The sequence below is a fragment of the Salvelinus namaycush genome, chromosome 38, assembly GCF_016432855.1.
Source record: "Salvelinus namaycush isolate Seneca chromosome 38, SaNama_1.0, whole genome shotgun sequence".
NCBI classification, from domain to species: domain Eukaryota; kingdom Metazoa; phylum Chordata; class Actinopteri; order Salmoniformes; family Salmonidae; genus Salvelinus; species Salvelinus namaycush.
In genome coordinates, this window is record NC_052344.1 from 8,254,671 (window position 1) to 8,273,518 (window position 18,848).

Consider the following 18,848-nt stretch of genomic DNA (forward strand, 5'->3'; position numbering starts at 1 on the left):
TGTGGCTGGCTGGCCGTCTGGCTCTGTCCATCTGTCTGTCTTACTATCTGTTTGAGGCTCGCCCAGTGGGGGTTGAATGTCCACAGGAGTTATAGCCTCTGAAATCTCTGTCTCTCAGTTTCTCTCACTGACCACATGAACACGTTTTCATGAGCACACTATTCCGGATAGTAGCTCATATCCCACTTAAGGTCTTATTCGGGATAAGCTGTTTACATGCATCTTTGATATCCCACTCACGAGTATCCATGTAACCATGAATAAACAGAATATTGTTAATTTAAGTTCATATGGGTTAAATGGAATAGTAACTGAAATGTGGACACTAACTGTTAGCCTATAAACTCGTACAGCTTAATATAATATTAACTCCTGCAGAATTATGCATTTCTTGCAGTAAAATGATACAACAAATGTTAATTTTGTCTTGGGAACAGGTGTGGAGAAATATGATTTCTTTCTTTCAGCATCTCTTGACAACATGCGAATGTGTTATCTTTGACACTTTTATGCAAGCAGACAGTCTTATCAGAAACGTGTTTTATCGTTTTGTCAACTTTTAATTTCCTTACAATAGTCAAATTGATGGTCCTGTGTAAAATGTCAATCTTTCCACTGTTTTGGAGTTATTGCCTTTTCTCCCTCGTACATAAAATAAAAATTAACATTTAGCGGTGATTACCAATGCATTCATTCTACCAATGTAAGACATTATTCTGGTGAGCACTACTTTATTTAGTCATCGGGCAACAAGTTATGACAGAAGAGAAGCTGCATGTATCTAACTATAGTTCACAAACAAAATGGCCTACCAAATGTCGGAAAATAATATGTTCTACCAAATGTCGGAAATTATAATATGGCCTACCAAATGTCGGAAATTATAATATGGCCTACCAAATGTCGGAAATTATAATATGGCCTACCAAATGTCGGAAATTATAATATGGCCTACCAAATGTCGGAAATTATAATATGGCCTACCAAATGTCGGAAATTATAATATGGCCTACCAAATATCGGAAATTATAATATGGCCTACCAAATGTCGGAAGTGTCTAAATCTGGGGTGAAAGTAGCCAGTAGGCTATACAGTCCAGTACGGTCTATCAGCAAAATAAATGTGTATGGAATTATGGTGGAACGAACTGCGCAGGTCTACTTTTTTGACAATCAGATGAAAACATCATCACACAGCACCCATGATATGCGAAACTGAGCCTGCGCAGACCGTGAAAAACAACAGTAAATGGGATAAGATGTTTACATGCCACAGTATCCCGTCTATGATCAGCATGTCCCAGGCATCTTATCCGGGTTTATCATAACCGACATACAAGATTTTTCGGGTTATAGTAAATGGCATATGATGTTTACATGTGTCAACTAAAAAACAGAATACTTGAGTATCCCGAATAATAACGGGAGATTGGTGTGCATGCAAACGTGGTCACTGTCTCTGTCGGTCTCTGTCTCGTCGCAATAACCATATGCTTATAGGATTTATTAGATAATAGCCTTACCATATGAATCGTACAGTATCTAACCTACCTACGAGCCTACTGACTCCCGGGTGGCGCAGGGGTATAAGGCACTGCATATCAGTGCTAAAGGCGTCACTACAGACCCTGTTTCGATTCTAGGCTGTATCACAACCGGCCGTGATTGGGAGTCCCATAGAGCGACGCACAATTGGCCCATCATCGTTAGGGTTTGGCCAGGGTAGACCGACATTGTAAATATGAATTTGTTCTTAACTGACTTGCCTGGTTACATAAAAAAAAAGAGTTATTGATTAATATGAAGGCATTGTAGGGCATCTCTTCTATGAGTAGGCCCTGTATCAGGTTGTCTGCCCAGGAAATATAAAAAAAACAAGCAGGATCACAACTAGTTGACCATTTATGCAGTCTTCCAATAGCACCTCCCAGGACCTTGGATGAGATTCAAAGTCAAGTTAGATTCCCACGGCTTTCGAGGAGCAGGTGCAATGTCATCCCCTTGATGAACAACAGGGGGCAGTAAAGCACCACATATAAAACTAAATAAAATGCTGAGTGGGAACAACTGAAATAGCATCTCTAAAGAGTCATACTGACTTATTTGAAACACGAATATTTGCGTGCAATTTTACTTTGAGAATAATTACAGATTGTTGTAATCCTTGTCTAGGTCATTGTGACCATGTTCGAGGAGTTGTATTGCATTGCAAACAGAACTTATTGTTGGATCTTGCAGAATGTACGGCATCTGTACTGAGTGACTTCCCTTTGTTGCATAACTTTTCACCTTCTATTTGATCTATCTGTTGCCCATAAGCAGGGCGTTCTTAACACATCCACGGTGTAACTGTTCAAAATAAAGATATCCAATCAACACAATAGGATGGGCTATTCTGGATAGGCAAATGTCACAATGTATTTCAGGAGGCTGTAGTTTATCCACTCTACATCAGTTTGCATGGGTTTTACATTGTAGCTTGAGGTATATTGTTATAGTGTTACATCACATTATTATTGAGCTTTTTCATGTTCTTTTATTTCAGATGGTCCAGCATCATCCTCAGACAATTGCTTTCATTTTTGGTCTAATTCCCATTTCTTGAAAAAAAGGCTTAAAATAAAGGTTAAAATCCAGGTCATGTGACATGTTTAACCCAAACATTGGAAATCCAGGTCATGTGACATCATTAAACAAAACATGAAATCCAGGTCATGTGACATGATTAACCCAAACACAGGAAATCCAGATCATGTGACATGATTAACCCAAACACAAGAAATACAGGTCATGTGACATGATTAACCCAAACACAAGAAATCCAGGTCATGTAACAAGATTAACCCAAACACAAGAAATACAGGTCATTTTACATGATTAACCCAAACATAGGGCCCTGTACATTCTGCTCTATGTAACAGCTGTGAACATGGACAGGAGTGAATGAAAGGTGAGGCCACGGTCATGAGTCTTAACTCTTGAACTTATACCACTGCATCAGCCAGCATCCTCATCTGTCCATGATTTTGATCATTGAGGAACATGAGTAGATGGATGGATGAGTGGATGAGACAGTTGAATGGGAGATAGGATGGGTCGACGGAGAGGTGAACACATGGTGGATAGATGGACACACCGATAGACAGATGAGTGGACGGAGGATGGATATGCCATTGATCATCCTCTGCACCAGGGACAGCGTTTCCAGACGGCTGCTCCACTTCAAAGTGTTCCTACCTGCCGCCGTTGTATCTCAGAGATGAAAGACAAACTCTATTTAACTATCAAGTTTGTCTCCTTTAACCCTACGTGGACACCTGTAACATGTCTATGTTGATGTCTAACATCTAACGATATAATGACGGATGTAGCCGTTCACGAGTGGCCATGGAATTTGAGTCGTCAGAATAGAAACACAATGTTCCCCAGTGACATTAGCTATCACTACGAGTGAGGAAGGGAGAAATAGCTGCATCAAATAATCTAATGTTATTGTTTTCTGTGGTAACCTCTTGTTAGGTGAGATTCATTTCTGTCATCATCTCTAATCTCCATGTCTCCAAGAAGTCCTTGGCATGGAACACATGGAGAAAATATTTTTACAATCAGAAAGGACGAGCGAGAGAGAGAGCTGGAGAGAGGTTTGTATCTCACGTATTTGTTATGCACTACCAAGTCAAAGCCCTGCCTTTATCCGCCACAAACACACACCTCCTGTTGTCAATGGAAACAGGGAGGACTGGAAGAGAGGGAGCTGGACACGGAAATAGAGAGAAAGAGAGAAATGGAGAGAGAGAGGGGATGAAGGAGAGGGACAAACAGCTATTAAGTGCATCTATAGCCCTCTGTTAGGGTTTACATCCTTCAGGCGATGTTCTCCTGTTTGAACCCCACTTACAGATTCATGATAGTATTTATCAGAGGCCGTTCTTGTAGATGGTGGATGGAGGGAGGGATGGAGGGAAGAAAGCCAGTATGCCATGATCCCATGTATACTGAACAACAATCTAAACGCAACATGCAACAATTTCAAAGATATGACTGAGTTACAGTTCACATAAGGAAATCAGTCAATTGAAATATATTAATCAGGCCCTAATCTATGGATTTCACGTGACTGAGCAGGGGTGCAGCTATCGGTGGGCCTTGGAGGGCATAGGCCCGCCCACTTGGCAGCCAGGCCCACTCACTGGGGAGCCAGACCCAGCCAATCAGAATGAATTTATCCACAAAAAAAGGGCTTTATTACAGACAAAAATACTCCTCAGCAAAAAAAAAAACGACAATCCCGCAGGTGAAGAAGCTGGATGTGGAGGTCCTGGGCTGGCGTGGTCTGCGGTTGTGAGGCTGGTTGGACGTACTGCCAAATTCTCTAAAACAACTTTGAAGGCAGCTTATGGTAGAGAAATTAACATTCAATTCTCTGGCAACAGCTCTGGTGGACATTCTTGCAGTCAGCATGCCAATTACACGCTCCCTCAAAACTTGAGACATCTGTGGCATTGTGTGACAAAACTGCACATTTTAGAGTGGCCTTTTATTGTCCAGAGCACAAGGTGCACTTGTATAATCAGCTACTTGATATGCCACACCTGTCATGTGGATGGATTATCTTGGCAAAGGAGAAATGCTCACTAACAGGGATTTAAAGAAATTTGTGCACATAATTTGAGAGAAATAAGCTTTTTATGTGTATGGAATATTTCTGGGATCTTTTATTTTAGCTCATGAAACATGGGACCAACACTTTACATGTTGCGTTTATATTTTTGTTCAGTTTAGTTTTCCAAAAACACCTTGCAGGTTTTACTTAGATGTTAAGGGCAAGGAGCAGGGAGGTGGTCTGGAGGGAGAGGGGGATGGCGGAATAGAGAGGGAAAAGAGGGACAGATTGCCATGATGCCATTTTCCAAAAACACCTCCCAGATGTTCCCACCTGGCACCTGCTCCAAAATGTCTGGCCGCCAAACAAGTGCTTGGACGGAGCTGAAAGAGGCACACTCTGTCTCCACAGTGAACTCTTAATTTAACGCCTTGGAGAGGGGACCAGAGCGCCCCTGACACGAGTGTCACTGCTGCGACCATTGCTCAAGAGGGTGACATTTCAGCTCTGCAGGTGTAATGACCGAGCACGGTGCAAAGTGACAAACTAACCAGGGGAGTAACAGAAAGACAGGAGGAGGGAGACAGGGGAAAACTCTGATAGCAACTAACAGACTGTAGATGCCAACACCTCACTCTCTCACACACCTATCCCAGCCTGCTCTCCTCTCCTTCAGTGGCTGACACTAACAATCCAAGTGGTTTATGGGGCTCTGCTCCTGTCTCAGCGGGCGACTTTGGGATGAGACCACTCATCCCCCCATCCCTCCATTCCCATAAAGAGATTGAGGGGATAATCCAGTAGTGGGGATACTTTTTGCTGCATGTGTGTTCAACTTACATCATCACCCAGATACGTTTTAAACTTGTTGTGTTAACAACTTCTAACGTGTTTGAGATGCTCAAAAAGTTTAGTAAGCCTTGTAAGGCATCCTCTTATTTACCGATTAACTCTCAGAAAATGTTATTAGTCACAAACTACACAGGCACATGCACTGTGACCTTGGCTCTCATCATTGAATGATGCATAATAACAGCCCGATAATAGATTTACCTGCCAACTCCTATTTTGACTCAAGTTTTGACTCGAGTGTCGCATCATTTTAAATGTAGAAGAAACTGTTGTTTTGACACCCATGGCTCCTCGTTGCTTAACGGAGAAATATTTTGCAGTTTGACTTAATGAGCTTCATTAAATTATGACTCATACGTCTATGAGGTTGAATGGCTCTTATTTCCATATTTTCCCCTCTTTTTTTACGCTGGTAATCCATCTTCTCTGTTTTTCAGAGTTCTGACAGTGTCTGGCCAAATCCTTTAAAAAATAAACGGTGTTTGATAGTGTTAGTTATTTAATAAACACATGATTCAACACAAAGGCTCCATGGTACGGCAAGTATCCTAGTGGTTAGATTGGTGAGCCAGCAACCGGAGGTTTGCCAGTTTGAATCCTGGGTCTGACTGTAAGAATCTGTTGGGAAGTGAGCTGGTAACTGCCCAGTGTGGCTGGTAACTGCCCAGTGTGCCCAGTGTGGCTGGTAACTGCCCAGTGTGGCTGGTAACTGCCCAGTGTGCCCAGTGTGGCTGGTAACTGCCAGGTGTGGCTGGTAACTGCCCAGTGTGCCCAGTGTGGCTGGTAACTGCCCAGTGTGCCCAGTGTGGCTGGTAACTGCCCAGTGTGGCTGGTAACTGCCCAGTGTGCCCAGTGTGGCTGGTAACTGCCCAGTGTGGCCAGTGTGGCTGGTAACTGCCCAGTGTGGCTGGTAACTGCCCAGTGTGCCCACTGTGGCTGGTAACTGCCCAGTGTGGCTGGTAACTTCCCAGTGTGCCCAGTGTGGCTGGTAACTGCCCAGTGTGCCCAGTGTGGCTGGTAACTGGCCAGTGTGGCAGCCCCCTGCACCTCTACAGAACACGCTATATACACTGAGTGTACAAAACATTAGGAAAACCTTCCCAATATTGAGTTGCACCCCCTTTTGCCCTCGGAAAAGCCTCAATTCGTTGGGGCAGGGATTCTAGGTGTCAAAAGCATTCCACAGGGATGCTGACCCATGTTGACTCCAATGTTTTCCACAGTTGTGTCAAGTGGGATGGATGTCCTTTGGGTGGTGGACCATTCTTGATACACATGGGAAACTGTTGAGTGTGAAAAACCCAGCAGCGTTGCAGTTCTTGACACACTCAAACCAGTGTTACTGGATGGAAACTACCAGTGTAATGGTTGTGCTCAATGTAATGGCACTTATACATGTAGATCCTTTAAACTCCCCCAAACAGGGCAACACATCCCAATCAAAGTTGTTATCACATGCTTCACTAAGGCAGTTATTTATCTTAGAACTTGTCCTTGTAGTAAACATTATGTGGGTAAAACAAAGGTGTTATCACATGCTCCACTAAGGCAGTTATTTATCGTATAACTTGTCCTTGTAGTAAACATTATGTGGGTAAAACAAAGGTGTTATCACATGCTCCACTAAGGCAGTTATTTATCGTATAACTTGTCCTTGTAGTAAACATTATGTGGGTAAAACAAAGGTGTTATCACATGCTCCACTAAGGCAGTTATTTATCTTAGAACTTGTCCTTCTAGTAAACATTATGTGGGTAAAACAAAGGTGTTATCACATGCTCCACTAAGGCAGTTATTTATCGTATAACTTGTCCTTCTAGTAAACATTATGTGGGTAAAACAAAGCGCAAATTAAAAGAACGAATTTCGGAGCGTCGTAGCACCATTAGGTGCAAAAACTCGACTTACCCAGTTGCGGCCCACCTTTTGGAAGCAAACCACTTGATTTCATCCCTACGTTATATCGACATCGAACATGTCATCCTCCCTAGGAGATGGGGTGACCTCGACAATTTATTGTTAAAACGAGAGGCTGGCTTTGATCTGAAGCCATTATTGTGATTGTCGTGATTTTGCTATTGTAAATGTTTGTAGGCCTATGCAGCCAAATTGTATCTATGATCATATGCTATCCATTCATATTTTTGGCATGTTATTTTTATATCTGAAGATTAACCAATGATATCAGGCCACACCCGGCCATGATTACAGACACCTGTGTGTGTCCTTTGACACTATATAAACTAGTCACCCCGCAGTGTTTGTCATTATATCCTGATGAAGACAGCTTGTCTGTCGAAACGTTGGTTATTAAATTATTACGTCTGAGCTCCTAGAGTGTGCGGCTCTCCTTTAACCTTTCAGGTGTTCTACTCCGCTAGCCAGCACCTCGTCTGAATAGGTGTTCTACTCCGCTAGCCAGCACCTCGTCTGAATAGGTGTTCTACTCCGCTAGCCAGCACCTCGTCTGAATAGGTGTTCTACTCCGCTAGCCAGCACCTCGTCTGAATAGGTGTTCTACTCCGCTAGCCAGCACCTCGTCTGAATAGGTGTTCTACTCCGCTAGCCAGCACCTCGTCTGAATAGGTGTTCTACTCCGCTAGCCAGCACCTCGTCTGAATAGGTGTTCTACTCCGCTAGCCAGCACCTCGTCTGAATAGGTGTTCTACTCCTCTAGCCAGCACCTCGTCTGAATAGGTGTTCTACTCCGCTAGCCAGCACCTCGTCTGAATAGGTGTTCTACTCCGCTAGCCAGCACCTCGTCTGAATAGGTGTTCTACTCCGCTAGCCAGCACCTCGTCTGAATAGGTGTTCTACTCCGCTAGCCAGCACCTCGTCTGAATAGGTGTTCTACTCCGCTAGCCAGCACCTCGTCTGAATAGATGTTCTACTCCGCTAGCCAGCACCTCGTCTGAATAGGTGTTCTACTCCGCTAGCCAGCACCTCGTCTGAATAGGTGTTCTACTCCGCTAGCCAGCACCTCGTCTGAATAGGTGTTCTACTCCGCTAGCCAGCACCTCGTCTGAATAGGTGTTCTACTCCGCTAGCCAGCACCTCGTCTGAATAGGTGTTCTACTCCGCTAGCCAGCACCTCATCTGAATAGGTGTTCTACTCCACTAGCCAGCACCTCGTCTGAATAGGTATTCTACTCCTCTTGCCAGCACCTCGTCTGAATAGGTGTTCTACTCCGCTAGCCAGCACCTCGTCTGAATAGGTGTGCGTTTCTGTTTGTGCTGTATGACATGACAATGACCATAAGAGTTGGCTACACAGTGCAAGCATATCTGGGACCAGGCTACCTAATTTCAAGATGGCTCCAGCCTCTTCTCCCTCAGTCATGTTCATGTGCAGCACACAGTGTTTCTAGTTCGGCCCCCGAGATGCAATTGTGATGCGGGAGAAAATAGCTGACGAGAGGGGGAAAAAAGTATGACCGGCTCTTGTTTTTAAAGGTCAGGACGTAGAAGAGGTGTGTTTGCTGCTGTCCTTTCTCTAATTGTCTGTCCGGGGCCTACGTGTTCTGCTTGACTAAAACGTCCATTGATTCGCAGTCATTTGCACACCAGGGTTATTGCTTCGCTTGTAGCTTCCACTCTGCCTAGGTGTAGCGCTGCGATGGAGGGATGGGGAGAGAGGGAGAGAAGGAAGCTGCGATGGAGGGATGGGGAGAGAGGGAGAGAAGGAAGCTGCGATGGAAGGATGGGGAGAGAGGGAGAGAAGGAAGCTGCGATGGAGGGATGGGGAGAGAGGGAGAGAAGGAAGCTGCGATGGAGGGATGGGGAGAGAGGGAGAGAAGGAAGCTGCGATGGAAGGATGGGGAGAGAGGGAGAGAAGGAAGCTGCGATGGAGGGATGGGGAGAGAGGGAGAGAAGGATAGGGAGGGGTGTGTTCTGGCATGCCACCCTGTCTCACTACGACACCTGAGATGATGTTCTGATAGTCAATGGAAAGTGTTTGCATTATAGATCAATTACAGCATGTAGTGCAGTACAGATACTTACTCAAGCACCTGACTTCCTTTATGAATCCATACGAGCCAACATGTAGATTGCTGTAATTAAATGGTAACGATTCCCATTTTGATCGTTATTATCCATAGCTGGCTTACATTACAGTGTAAAATGTTCAGTGAATATCATATGAAATACTTGTGATCCAGGCAGAAGGTTCATGCTATGTAATGTAAAGTATGTGTCTATCAAAGACAGACCACAACCTCTAGAATATGTCATATGATCCAGTGATGCTCAAGCAGCAAATGTATTACATGGAAATGAAACATCTAGAAGACATTGTAGATTCAACTTATCAACAGTCATTATGTACAACTAGTTTGAGTGCAGGACATGACTTTGATACTTGAGAACTCAGAACATAAGACAAACGTTCTGTTATGGTGTCCTTCAACATTGGAATGCAGCCAGATACTCAGTAGGTTTGATGACCTCTCCCGCTAATGTTATACGACCCTTGACCTCTCATCCTCAAGGACCTTCCTTAACGAGGCACACTTTCTCCCCCTGGGCCGAGCAGGTTGTCGGGGTCCGTGGGAGGTGTGGTCTGGAGACCCTGAAGGCGAGGGCCCAGTCCAGTCAGCAGAACCTAGAGGTACAACATGTGAGTGTCCGCGTCCACCAGCAACTTCATCATTGTTGTTGTAGTTGTCATATTTATCATCATCACCATCACCACCACCATCATCACCAACCCCACCACCATCATCACCAACCCCATCATCACCATCACCAACCCATCATCATCATCATCATCATCATCATCATCATAATCATCATCATCACCATCACCAACCCCATCATCATTATCATCATCACCATCACCACCACCACCACCACCATCATCATCATCATCACCATCACCATCACCAACCCCATCATCATCATCATCATCATCACTATCACCACCATCATCATCATCATCACCATCGCCAACCCCACCATCATTATCATCATCATCATCATCATCACCATCATCATCACCATCATCATCATCATCACCACCATCATCATCACCATCATTACCATCACCACCACCGCCACCGCCACCAACCCCATCATCATTACCATCACCATCACCATCACCACCACCATCACCAACCCCATCATCATCACCATCACCATCATCATCATCACCACCACCACCACAATCATCATCACCATCACCAACCCCATCATCATCATCACCACCACCACCACCATCATCATCACCATCATCATCATCATCGCCATCACCAACCCCATCATCATCATCATCATCGTCGTTGTCGTAATCCTCATCATCAACCATCAACCATCATCATCCCCATCAGAGGGTTTCTCAATGAGAGCCTCTGTCTCTGAAAGGGCTGTCTGTCTGTAACTGTGTCTCCAGCAGGAGGGCCTACTGCCCATCGTTAGGAGAATGTCTACATTTATGGGTCCATGTGACATGGTGACAGCTCATTTTTGCCGTGGCCTGGAAGAGGAGGTTGAGTCTGTTACTTAGGTTATGTAAACTGCCTAATGTATGTTGGCAGTCTTCATTTGCCTGCTTGCTTCTCAACATCATAAGTGATTATAATCATTTTGCTTTGGTGCAGATGCATGCCGAGTGTGTGTGTCTGTGTGTGTCTGTGTGTGTCTGTGTGTGTGTGTGTGTGTGTGTGTGTGTGTGAGGCTCTATGTGAGTTAGTGAGAAAGTGAGTGTGTGTGTCCACGTGTATGTGTGTGTGCCAGCATGCATGCCGTGTGTGCTCAGGAAGGTGCCTGTAATAACTGGAGTGTAATACATGTGAATTCCCCCTCGCCTCCATGATTGATGTCACCACAAACCCCTCTCTCATATACCAGTCTGGCTTTGCATCAGTATTCACACACTGACTAATGGACAGTTTGTACAGACCATCTGCATTCATGGCAGCATAACTTTCAGCCAAAGAAACGGACGTATCTCCTGACATCTCTCTTATTCTCCTTGTAATACACACACGTATATATCCCCGCCTACCATAAATCTCCTATAAGCACCTGCTGTATTCTGAAAAGCACTTTATAATTAAAAACACGCCTAGTCGAAAATCCAGACGCTGAAATATTAAGATCCACTGTGTGCATCGATCCCCCATTTTCTGTAACCCCGGTTTGTTCTACAGAGCCAAACTCTGTGAATCATTACATTTTTAATGTCGACTTATTTCCAGATGCATTATTTATTAGGCGGTGGGCAGGGTGAGTCACAAGCCATCTGATTGTCTGTGAGTCCAGTGCCCGGGTGGGATTGACCCAACTACGTGTGTGTAAGTGTGTGTGGTGTGTCACAGCAGATTGTGTTTTCTGTGTGTCTGTGTTTGTGTTTGTGTGTGTGTGTGTGTGTGTGTGTGTGTGTGTGTGTGTGTGTGTGTGTGTGTGTGTGTGTGTGTGTGTGTGTGTGTGTGTGTGTGTGTGTGTGTGTGTGTGTGTGTGTGGGCATCAACTGGAGGATAGATGGATCATGGCTGAATTCAACAGTGCAGTGTGGCAGGGATTGGTGGTGTTGGAAGCAGAACTGATCTGATGACCCTCATCAACTGGCCCAGGAATAAAACACTCACATCCACTGTATTCACACTAGGTCTACGTCCCAACTGGCAACCTATATCCCTATTTAGTGCACGACATGAGGAATAGTGTGCGGTTTGGGACACACCTTATAGCTCCATAGGATTTACACAGTATGGTTATGTGGTTTAAAGTGGGCTGGGCTGTGGAATCAGATCTTCGACACTCGTTTTAATGGCCTATTCCGTTAGAAGCGCTGCCATTTATGAGAACTGAAATTGTGACCCGCAAGATAATCACCATCACTGAGACATGGTGGGATATCGAGGGGTCAAGCTTTCTGAATTATGCAATGTGTCATCATGTAAGGTGTAAAAAAGCTGTAAACTCTTCTATTGCTGCAGCTGCTTCCCTTCGTCCTCCGGGTAAGTTAGAGATGTGCTTTTCTCCCCCCTCCACCCATTCTCCCTCCTTTATTCATTTGTTTTATTGCATTACAGAATTATGTAAATATGTGCATTGCCGATTCTTGAGGGAGAGCGCCGAGTGCAGGACCGGGGCCCGAGAGCATCCGCAAGGGCAATTTGATCGTTTGCGATGAATGCTCGCTAACATATGTCGGCTTGTCACACATACAAATGGACATTAATACGATCACGGAATGAACCCATCTGCAGAGGGGTGACATGGTAAGGGGCGTCCTGGTGTCTAATTTGCAAACTGAACCGTGGAGTGTGGGATACATGAGGCCTGTGAATGGGTATTATTAATGGATATCTGTCTCACACACACACACACACACACACACACACACACCCCCAGGGCTGTCTATCTGGCTGCTTAGTGGCTGACCCTCAGTCAATGTGAATAACAAAGGCAGTGGGATCATTAGCCCTCCCACCTGGGGGCATCTTTAATCGGGTTTGCGTAATGAAGGCAGCTGCCGCGAACTGCTGCATATCCATAATGTGCCGGCGACGTCGCCGTAATGTTGTATTAGTGTTGCATCGTCCGGGAGTGTGTGTGTGTGTGTGTGTGTGTGTGTGTGTGTGTGTGTGTGTGTGTGTGTGTGTGTGTGTGTGTGTGTGTGTGTGTGTGTGTGTGTGTGTGTGTGTGTAATTGGGTCTGTGAAATTATGTCCACAATCATATCCCGCAGACGTTTGCAGTAGTTCCAGCGTTGTGACAGTGTTATGACAAGGCCTGAAGGCCACACCGATGATGTCAGATGGAGCGATGATGTCAGATGGAGCGATGATGTCAGATGGAGCGATGATGTCAGATGGAGCGTATGAATTGAAGGTGCACTAAACTGTCTTGTACTGTCTGCATGACGCAAGAGCATCTGATTGGTTGGGCTCTGGACTGAGGGACAAAAATGACAACCAATGAACCAATAATTGCCCTCTTGCCTCAGGGCCTGGGTACCAACCATAACTCTCCTAAACTCTCTTACAGTGACTCTATCTCCTAACAGTGATGTCATCTAGATACAGTACATTATGTTGAGTAATCCCTTATTGTGGGCACATCAGTTAAGCCTTCATGTTCTTCCTCGTGGGAAAGTGTGTTTCTAAAATGAAAAACTGCCACGGAAAGTGAGACGAGTTGCTCTCTTTCCCACCCTCTGACATAGGCCCTACAGAGTAATGACAGAATCTGGAGCCCACTCTGACACAGCTGAGCCACTCTGCACTGTAAAGAGCTAACTCCTCCAGCAAGGGGTAATGTGCCCAAACCCCCATGACTCTCTGTACATGCAAACATGCTCTGTACATGCAAACATGCAAACATGCTCTGTACATGCAAACGTCCCGTGTGGCTCAGTTGGTAGAGCATGGCGCTTGCAACGCCAGGGTTGTGGGTTCATTTCCCACGTGGGGACCAAGATGAATATGTATGAACTTTCCAATTTGTAAGTCGCTCTGGATAAGAGCGTCTGCTAAATGACGTAAATGTAAATGCAAACACACACAGACACACACACCGCCCAGTCATGTCCCACTAATACCACATCCCTTTTAAAAACGACAAGATCTGTATCTTAATGAGGGGGCCAACCAATGAGGTTTGTTTGTTTTGAGTCAATCTGAACAATCTGTGTGATCATTTGCCAAATAAGTGACCCTTTTTGTTTGTGTTCCTCTGAGGTGCCCGCGTTGCCAAGTCTAGGCTGATTTCCCAGCTGTTTGGCCCTAATTAATTGGTATGGCGAGCAGCGTGCCACTCTCATGTGTTTTTGATGTCAGCGACCACGCTCCTGCCTTTGTACGGTCCTAGCAACAGTGCAGGGGTCTTAACCAGCGCCAAGTTGTTGTCTTATCTAAATTAAAACTATGCTAATCTCTGTATTATCCCCACCCCATAGAGCTGCACACTCCATCAAGACCCCTCTCTCTCTTTCTCTCTCTCACTTTCTCTGTCTCTCTCTGTACCACTCTCTCTCTCTCTCTCTCGCTCTTTCTCACTCTCTCAGTCTGTACCTCTCGTCTCTCTCTCTCTCTCTCTCTCTCTCTCGCTCTCTCTCACTCTCTCAGTCTGTACCTCTCGTCTCTCTCTCTGTACCTCTCTCTGTTCCTCTCTCTCTCTCTCGCTCCCTCACTCTGTACATCTCGTCTCTCTCGTCTCATCTCTCTCCCTCTCTATGTATCTCTCTCTCCCCCCTTCTCTCTCGCTCGCTCTCTCATTTCCTGAACGTATTTGATCAGCAGTCAGATACAGCAGTCAGTGCTGTGCGCCGGGGGAATAATAGCTATTGAACGCCCCACTTTAATTGCATACATTTGTTTTTACAACCATTGTTTTTTATCCTGCCGCTTTGAGGTAATTACGAGTCTGTTGTAAGGCTGCCAGGATACATGGTGTCCCCTGGTGTCTCCTGCAAAGGCACGTAGGGATAGATCCCCTGAAGGAGATGACTAGCTGAATGGGGCATCTGTCCCAAATCCTGACCTCCCTTACTGTCCCACCATTGGCTGTTTATGTTCCCTGAAGGAGTTGACTTAATGAGGCACATTTTTGTTTTCATGAACCCCTGAACTCCTCAGGAGCAAGTCCCATTCCAAACCCCCTCCATCTGTCCTACGCATAGAAATACAATTACGCAATTCTATTCTACTTCATTCTAGTTACTATATTTCTATGGTTCTATCATAGGACAGAAGGAGGGGATTTAGGACAGGCCCCGGTCACGCAGGCTGTTTACGAAAGCAGACACAAGGCGTGTAGCCTAGTGGTTAGAGCATTGGACTAGTAACTGGAAGGTTGCAAGATCAAATCCCTGAGCTGACAAGGTAAAAATCTGTCGTTCTGCCCCTGAACAAGGCAGTTAACCCACTGTTCCTAGTCCGTCATTGTAAATAAGAATTTGTTGTTAACTGACTTGCCTAGTAAAATAAAGGTAAAAAACGAGGCACCATTTACAAATGCAAAGGATGAGTTGTTTTTAAAGAAGGGAAACCTCTCCTGTCGGTGAATAAAGAGAGGGACTGAATACATATGAGGAATGCCTTCATGATCTGTTTTAATAGTCTATTTTACTGGGGAGAAGTGTCCAAGAGTGAGTCCTAAATCGCTCTGGTCAAAAGTAGTGCACTATATAGGGAATAGGGTGCCATTCGGGAGTCAAACCCAAAGTTCTTCTTCATAAAGCAGCCCAATCCTCCGCTCGTCAAATGCCAATCGCAAGACCGATAAAAAGCAAAATCCATTTGAGAGGGTTTTGTCCGCGTGTGCACATCCCTGGCTTTTTATTTCTCATGTTTTTTTCCAGAGGGATGATCTGATGGAAAGTGCCTTAAGGGATATAAATGTTTTTTTTGTCTGTCTCTTTCAAAATACGCAAGGGGCAACTTTGCCTCGCAGCGATTGGGGGATTCTCTTCGGTCTGTCTGCATCGGCCTAATTCAAGACTGAAGTAAAAGGGTTTTGAGTGCCACGCTTTTGGCAGCCCCTACGTGAAGAGAATCCATTGCTGCAATCAAAGTCTGATTTATATTATTGTAAATGGCTGTTGAGTTGCAGGGGCCCACTGTGAACTGTACTGTACTATACAACCACTACTCCTCATAATGTAGGAGTTGAGAGGCATGTTTATCCATTGCCAAGCCAAAGGCACACCACAGTGGAAGCAGACCTTTCAGTCACAATGGCTTTATTACAATGTAACCATTCCATGATAAAATATTGTTAATGAACTGTAGATGTAATATCCACTCAAACACACACATCCCCACCACCGCCCACCAGATACACATGTTCCTTGGCTTCCTGAAGTAAGCAAACCTTGGCTCAGCTTTGTAGTTGCAGGAGAGGTTGCACAGAGTTAGGTGAACTAATGGAAGAGGATCTTTCTCTTTAGGACTTTAGTTTTCCTGTCACCTTCTGAACGGGAAGATAAGATTCCATTAGCGGTGGGCGACAGACTGTGTCATTTCGACACAAGATTCTCAAACAAAGCCTTCCTCTCTCCACCTTATTAACCTCCCAGGGATCTCTCTTCACAGAGAAGCCAGTCCCCTCGCCCACCTTATCTCAATAATAAATCCATTCCAGGGCACCGCCGCGGCTTTATCATTTATTATTCATATGACTTTTCTGCTGCCGTTTAACCTGAGGACAGATCATTAGAACGGCAACACACAGGGAAATGGCACTGCTGAGAGGGAGGCTGTGGCTCTCTCCTCTCCTGGATTATTTTTTACTGGAACGTGGAGAGGAGACACAATAGGACTTGACTTTACGGAGTTAGGGCCTGGGATAAGTTTTCCCGAGAATTAGGTAAACCCAAAAGAGGGTGTATATTTTGACAAAGGCAGGAAATATGCAAATAGAGGTGTGTGTGTGTGTGTGTGTGTGTGTGTGTGTGTGTGTGTGTGTGTGTGTGTGTGTGTGCGCATGTCAGATATCTCTTTCATAGACCTCTTAGATATCATGACAGTAATTCCACTCATGGTGTAGTGATACTGAAGATGACAGTTTCACTGTTTGATATCATGTTCGTCATACAACTCACGCCAGGAAAGTTATATGTCCCATTTCCTTTTTGTTTCCAATTTGTGTCCGTGTTAAACAACACACAGGTTTGACATTAGTTGCTGCTATTTACCGAGCAGAACCATGAGACTCCGTCAGGTTAATGGAGGCTGAGAAACACAGGTTTGAGAAGTCTATTATAATGTCCCTCAGTCTTGTCTGTTGCATTTTATAGATGCAACACTTTCACTGTCTCACTGTTCTGAGAATGCCACTTCTTCAAGGTAGGTGTAAAGTTATGTAATGAGTGGATGATGTGTATAGTGGATAGGTAGTGGATGATGTGGATAGTAGATAGGTAGTGGATGATGTGGATAGTAGATAGGTAGTGGATGATGTGGATAGTAGATAGGTAGTGGGTTATGTGGATAGGTAGTGGATGATGTAGATAGGTAGTGGATGATGTGGATAGTAGATAGGTAGTGGATGATGTGGATAGGTAGTGGATGATGTGGATAGTAGATAGGTAGTGGATGATGTGTATAGTAGATAGGTAGTGGATGATGTGGATATGTAGTGGATGATGTGGATAGTAGATAGGTAGTGGATGATGTGGATAGGTAGTGGATGATGTGGATAGTAGATAGGTAGTGGATGATTTTTATAGTAGATAGGTAGTGGATGATGTGGATATGTGGTGGATGATGTGGATAATAGATAGGTAGTAGATTATGTTTACAGTGGATAGGCAGTGGATGATGTAGATAGGTAGTGGATGATGTGGATAGTAGATAGGTAGTGGATGATGTGGATAGGTAGTGGATGATGTGGATAGTAGATAGGTAGTGGGTTATGTGGATAGGTAGTGGATGATGTGGATAGTGGATAGGTAGTGGATGATGTGGATAGTAGATAGGTAGTGGATGATGTGGATAGTAGATAGGTAGTGGATGATGTGGATAGTAGATAGGTAGTGGATGATGTGGATAGTAGATAGGTAGTGGGTGATGTGGATAGGTAGTGGATGATAGTAGGTTGTGTTTGTTTATGTATGAACTAGAGACGGTCTTCTCTAGTTGAATTTGACATGCCTTCATGTAGGAAATAGGTAAAGTGGTCTGTGTAAAAATACCATGTGAGAGATATGTCAAAATGTCTTGTGTTTGATTGTCAAGTCTTCGTGTGAGGGATATGTCATATCGTGTGAATATATCACCTCACGTGCTGTGTGTGGAAGCCAGGGTATACTCTATGTAAAAATGGCATGTGTCCACATGGGGTAGGTAATTGTCATGTCTGTGTTTGGAAATAGGATGAACCGGAATGTACAAATGTCAAATATCTGTGTAATAGAGAGGCAGGGTCTACACTACTGTATACGAACACGTTCTGTCTTGTGAGAGATACAGAGTGTGTGATGCATGTGTGATCTCAAGTACGTGCCAAGAGGATGATGGACAGGCTTAGGTAATTATGCATTATTCAATCATCTGCTGTCTAAAAATAAGCCCTGCCATCTGTTGAGTCCAAAACAAGTCACTACACTATTTATTTCAATATTAATATCGTGATCCAGAGAAAAGGTGAGGCGCTTTGTGCGATTGAATAATATCAGAGTATGTGGCTTGTCAACCAATCCAGAGCCTTGACCTTTCTGCAGTGTTTCACGTGTCACAGTGTGCATGGGGGGAACTATGTGTGAAGGAATAGACGTGTGTGGTAGAGGTAGAGAACAATAGCGAGCGAGAGCAAGAGAAGGGCCACCTTTCACTTGGTCCTCATCCAGCTTCGTATCACTCGGCCTGTCAAGACTTTTCAAAGTCAATTTATTTTTAGATATTTCATTTGGAGGCGATTTTCGCTTGGTGGTCCCCCCTCCCCCTCCC